This window comes from Lygodium microphyllum, chromosome 8 (genome assembly GCF_053477565.2).
Source record: "Lygodium microphyllum isolate KBCC chromosome 8, Lygodium_microphyllum_v1.1.10, whole genome shotgun sequence".
NCBI classification, from domain to species: domain Eukaryota; kingdom Viridiplantae; phylum Streptophyta; class Polypodiopsida; order Schizaeales; family Lygodiaceae; genus Lygodium; species Lygodium microphyllum.
Window position 1 is genome coordinate 1,799,104 of NC_141142.1, and position 7,049 is coordinate 1,806,152.

Below are 7,049 nucleotides of genomic sequence, written 5' to 3' on the forward strand. Positions count from 1 at the left end.
ACATTTAGTTCTTCTTTTAATTCCAACTTGAAGAGTTCTATTTTACAAGCATCTATAGGTTTTTTGCATTTTAGCCTTTATACTGTCTAGTTCTAGTAATGCTTGCAAATCTATTCCCTTCTTGATAGTTGCATTTGTTTCATTATACATTGTGTTCATTTCCTCTAGCAACTCGGCTCGGATCTTTTCATGTATCTCTTTCTCTATTTCTTGTCTCATGATTCGTAGTTCTATGCGAAAATCATAATCGAGACCTCTGTATACATGGTTTCATTAATGGTATGAGATGTTTTTTCATGACACCTTATTGATCTAGGTGAGATTGTCCATTTACGGGCTTTTCAACTATAGGTTTCATATCTCATGCTTTAGGGTGGAACACAATATACCGCTTCGATGGTCAGATATGCTATCTTGTCATGAGAATTGTCCCCTGTGCATGCATTGGCCAGAACGAGAGTGGTTACATATCTCTGGGTTGTCTGGCATGTCTGGTGCTTTTGCTTCACGACAGTTCATTCTGCATGATTTCCTAGATTTAGATTGCAAAGGACATTTCAGCATTCATTCAGTGTTTGTGCAGCTTGCCTTCATGCATTCGTGACAGCGGATCAATCACTACTGCAATGCTGATAATTACTAATTGCTACCTTGCTGATTAGTGTTATAGTACTGACTATTGCATTACTGATCATTGATTGCTTTGCATTGTATTGTTGTGTGTCATGACTGCATTTGCGAGTGCTAATCATTGTTTATTATAAGTCACGACAACATTCACACTATTCAACTCCATCGAAGCATTCAGTCACAACCTGAGCATGTCAGTCACACAAGTGCTTCTCATCTCATTACAACCAGAGCATTTAGAAAACTGATTAGTCGCGCCAACTTTCACACGGTATTCAGTCTGCATCGCGCTTTCATCATGCCTGCATGAGGCTTTCATCATGCTCGAGACGTCGACCACGTTAGAGTTGGGAACGTGTCATCAACAACATCAGGGCTAGAATCGTGTATGGTAGAGCATTGCAGGCATGGCATTCCACGTTAGAGGTGGAAACACCCACGTCAGAGCATCACGCTTTCGGATTGCATGAGTGGCGCTTCCTGCAACATTGCATCAAAGAAATGAGGAGTTTGAGAGGGCTCTTGGGAGAGAGTGGAAAGACCTTAAGGGTAAGAAGTTCTTGGTTTGGGATGGAAACCACATGCTAAAAACATGGTGGAAATGCATCAAAGAAAGTAAGCGATCATTTATAGTTTTTCCATAAGCATTGAATGTTTGTATCCCATTCTATGTTAGTTGGTCCTCAATTTGAGAGTACTCCAATGATGCCCAATACCATGTTAGTGTATGGTGTCAATTTATTGAGGTGCCAAAGATGAAGGAAGCAGAGCTACTACTCACTCTAGACACCACCAATGTGTAAGTCTTCTTTCTTCAACTATGCTTGTCATTGTAATATGTTATGCTTATATTCTCATGTCATTCTCATGTTTGTTTCCTATAGTATTTCTAGGACAGATGAGTGTTCATGACATTAGATAATTCGTTACTTCTTGAGCATCACGCCGCCCTGCAGCACATGGCATCACTCTAGCAGCTTCACACGTCACCCCTACGATACATTGCAACACTCTTGTAGCACAAGGCATCACTTTTGTAGCATCACATTACCCTACATCTATAAGTTCACTACCATTTTTGAGAGACGACAAGTTCATGCCCATTTTTCCTACTACAACTTTGAAGGTTTGCTGTAGGTATAGGTGAGAGAGAGAGAGAGAGATGGGAAGCAGCATTAGCTCTAAGGGAACTATTTCAAATGTCAAGATCATTTCATAAGGATTGAGAACATAGGCTTTCATACCATAATAATGGGGAGTACTTGCCAAACTAAACTTATTTTGTCATCTAGGATGTTTATGGACTAATGTATAACCATGCCCACAAAGTTTACACTTGATTTCTAACACTAACAAACTCATGAGAAGTTTCTCATTGGTTTTTTTTTTTGAAATTATTGGATTATGTGGATATTGAACATAGAATGTTAATATTGATTCACTAATACCATGGTAAAATGGTACACATGGCTATGGTGGTGAGACTAAGAGGAGCCTTGGTATTTGCAACCTAGCTTGAAATTGAAATTTGAGTATGAATCTAGTGCAAACACGAGGGTACACTAAGCCTTGGTGTTTGCAACCTAGCTTGAAATTGAGTATGACTCTAATGCGAACACCACGTACGGTAAAATTGCACATTTTATCCACATCTTACATAGTATTTTTGATTTTTGTTGACTATACATTTGCTATACTTACAGTATTTTTGTGGCTCCATTCCTAGCCCACATATGTGTGTAGGTTCAATAGATAAGGAAATACACCTATGGAATTAAAAAAATCAATTCAACATTTTAATTTCCATAAAATTTTTCCTATTTAAAAATATGAATGTATTTTTTCTTTCAATTTCAATTATTTATTATGTAATAAGAATAATGATAAATTTATTATTTCTTTTAGCTAAAGTAACCTTGTGGTCCCATTCCTAGTCTACATATTTGCCATGATAATTATACAAAAAATAATAATTAAATATATGTTACAATTTAATAATTTTGATTACCTTTAAGCTATGATTGATGATGAGCATGTGTGTGTATACAACTTGATGGAGCTACACTAGTTTGGTCTCTCTCTCAAAAGGCTAAAAAAAATATGTACATCATGTCTGTTTGGGTGTATATTATTAGAAGCTTTCCTATAAAAACTATTCATATAAGTAGATCTCATAAAATATTAGCTAAGAATTCATTCAAAGTTTTTAGAATGAAAACATTACCAATATATGTCAACTATTCAAATTATTTTAAAATTTTAAATGCATTGTTGCAATGTAATATGTGCATTTATGATTGTATATTTTCTTGCTTTTATCTCACATTTAGGCAATTCCCTATATATTTTCATAGCAATGTACCCATATGATATAATTGATAATAAAGTTAAATCATTTTCACTTAAACAACAATAATCTAGGCACTATAGTTGGCTCACATAACCCTCATATAGATTAATTGAAGGATATCAACATTAAAGCCAACTTTGAAAATTTAGATATTTTCTTAGTCTCCCATACCATTGTATCGACAAACTCTAAATCCAAGAACAATTGTTGTAAAATTTTTTAAAAATATAGACAATTTCTAGCAAGCTTCATTCCAAGTATTCTCCATCTATCCTAAAATTGAGATACATCCCTAAATTTTCCTCTTGATTAGGATGGAGTTGACTTCATTTACATCCTTTATATTGATAGATTATGGATCACATCAAATAGAGAGTGTGCTAGCATTTTAAGGTTCTAAGGTTTTGATCTAAATTGAGTCATGGTTGATGGACTCCCATAGTCATTGGGTAGTAGACATTACATTGACTTTTTAATAGATGCAAAGGCTTAAGAAAGATGTTTGTGTAGTCTAACTAAGTTGTCAGCATAAAGATTTCTTGCTCCATGAATTTTTCTTAATTGCTCTAGTGCTTGGTGATATGTCCAAACTTCCTATAGTTCAAAGATCTAGCCTTGTTTTGTGGTAGCCACATGGCCCCAACCTTGTCATGCATGGGTACACATAAACCTTTGTCCACGTATGTTAGTCCTTTAGGTAAGAAAGTAACACACACACACACACACACACACACACACACACACACACACACACACACACACACACACACACACACACACACACACACACACACACACACACACACACACACACACACACACACACACACACACACACACACACACACACACACACACACACACACACACACACACACACACACACACACACACACACACACACACACACACACACACACACACACACACACACACACACACACACACACACACACACACACACACACACACACACACACACACAGAGAGAGAGAGAGAGAGAGAGAGAGAGAGAGAGAGAGAGAGAGAGAGAGAGAGAGAGAGAGAGAGAGAGAGAGAGAGAGAGAGAGAGAGAGAGAGAGAGAGAGAGAGAGAGAGAGAGAGAGAGAGAGAGAGAGAGAGAAGTGGAGGCAAAGTTTGTACATGGGAGACAATGTTGCTTTATCATTATGAAGCGATTGTCAGTACCTTTATCATTATGAAGAGACTGTGAGTAACCTAGGGTTCCTTGCCCTTAAAGCACAAAAAGAGCAATGCTTTAAGTGTTCGAATCATTTTGGCATAAAAAGGGCGAAGGAAAATTAATAAGGAACCTAAATGGTGGAAATATGGCTTTAAACAAGTTCTCAAAGACTAATAAGGAAACTAAATGATGGTAGATATACACTCTTAAGGATAGTAGCTAAAATAGATTCTCAAAGAGATTGAACATAATCCCTGTGAGGTATCCTAAAGTAAACCAAAGAAGAGTAAACAATAAGGAACTAGAAGAGAGCTTCATTGTCTAGGATAGAACTTTGACCCTAAATAAGACTTAAATTGAAAGGTGGGATAGAATCCTGGGGAGTCCACATATAAGAAATCATCTATATAACGTGCATTCAAAGGATATTAAGAAATACTAGGCCTTAAAATGACCCCTTTTACTTTCCTAAACTTACATATTTTTTTCAATTTGTAATTAAAAAAACCCTTACATAAATATAATCCTATAAATTTTACTAAATATAATACACTTTCTTTTGAGCTCACATGGTATCTTTCATGTTCTATAAGATGGATCCCCTGGGGATAGAATAAGAGTGGAATGCTTAAGGATTCATAAACATTTTACATTGAACTACATTGAGCATGATTATATGAGGATGTTTCATCTCATAAAGTGTGGTTTTTGGTACGTTGTCTGTTGCATCTAACATATGGTTCAATATTCTAGAGAGTGATCACAAAACCTTCTTAGCACATCTCTTTAAAGTTCTATTCTAAATGGTACAAATGTATTGTATTAAATAGATGGAAATATTCACATCATGAAAGGATGTATCATGCTAAGCCTAGCCACTTTGCCTCCTTAGCCAAGAGTTTGGAGGTGATCTTAAAAATTGGCTCTTTGTCCTTTTAGGCTTTACAAAGGCTAACATTATAGATATTCACTTTTGAAGAGGCATTTATTGGCTCTTTCATGGCCTTACAGAGCAACATTTTGTTTCTCATCGCCGTTTAAATTTTTTATGAGTGCATCCCTTGCTATATTCAAATCTTAAGGGTTACTTCATCTAGCTTGTCTCTATCACAACAAGGTAGTCTTGACATTGACAGAGATGATGAGTTCCACCATATGGAACTGGTTTCTAGCTTTGGCCCATTAAACTCTTGCCACCAAACATAGCCAAAAAAGTAGCATATGCATTCCTTTTTCTTGAAACATGGAGGGCACACATGATTCATATTTTTAAATTGGATTATCCTCTCTTAAATGGGATATTTAAATTGGATTATCCTCTCTTAAATGGGATATTTATGGCAATCATCCTCCAAAGGAAAAGATTCAATTTAGGTCGGGGTAGCCTTTCAAACTTTGACCATTATGCCTTTTTAGACCTTCCATGAAGATCTAGGGTAAAATTTCTTCCATTAATTTTGCACTTTGACAAATATCACCTTTTACCCTTTATGAAAATCCCTTCTATTTTAGTTTGCATGTTGATTCACCTCTATGATTGACTAGGAACTTCATGGAAATTTCATCCCAATAATTAGAAGTAATGTCTTGTTCAATCATGGAGTCACTAAAACTAGCATCCCATATGTCAATCCCTTTTTGTCACCCCAATGTTATAAGATTATATATTTTTAGTGTGTGACATACTTAGCATCAAATGTAATAACACAATTGTTAGGGTAGTGCTTACCAACCTCAAACTTTGGGGGTCCAGTTTTTGCAAATAGTTAGCTTTCTCTTTTGTGTATTATTTTAATATCTACTTTTTGATGTAATTTCCTATTAACAAATATGTTGGAGCAACATGTTTCCTCATTTTACATATTCAAAGCTAGGGCTAACATTCATATGAACATGTTTTATTGAAATTTATTTCCTATTTGTATATGTATTTTTAATTTAGAACAAATTGAAACAACAGTTGGCCTAATTTTACATATTTGTTTGTCAGCCATAATCACTTTTTATGTAATATGATATACACACAAATAATTTGTTGTACTATCTACATAATATGATAAATACACAAACAATCTATAGTAGTACTATCTAGACATGTACAATTTGAAATCATCGATTTAAATTTATGAAATTTTTATGTCCATTTCCCTTGGTATTACCATTATCAAAGTGTTTTAATCCATGGGTCACATCAGTATGAAAAAGGGACTAGACTTCATGTATGTATGCAAAACATAAACATGATAAGTTTGCAAGGTTTGAACTCATATGTTGAATGTTATATTCTCTAAACAACCAGGCTATATTTTGATGACAATTTTCCACATTTAAAAATATGGAATACTTGAAAATAGTGACTAATGTAGTGGTGAGCTCACGCTTGACTGCCAAGACCCATGGACCGCTGATTCTTTCAAGCGTTTCAAGCCGAGCACTAATGGCTACCTCTCACATATTCGACGCGCTATCTCTCTCTACGAGTGTAGTGAGCTTACCTCCATGCTTGATTGAGTTGCCTCCTCTCTTGAGCACTCTGGTAGCTCCATGATCCAAGTGCAAGCTTCAAGTGAGCTTGATCCTTAAGCTCCATGCTCCAAGGTTCATTTCCATGAGCAAGAGAAGAGAAGAGAAGAAGAGAGGAGAAGATGGAGAGCTTCTTCCGTTGTGTTAGATTTTCTTTTGGGCCGCCTCTTTTAGCTCCTAACTTATGCTTCTCCACTTTTTCCACTTTTTTCTTATTTTGAGGTTAACATTCCACCCCCCCCTCTAGATGAGTGCCAATCCCATGGCACTCTTCATTGTAGGTAGCAAGCTTTGGCATGCATCAAAGACGTGGGTGTAAGGGATTGCTGTGGTTGCCATGGAGGAGTTTTGGTGGTGGTGTGG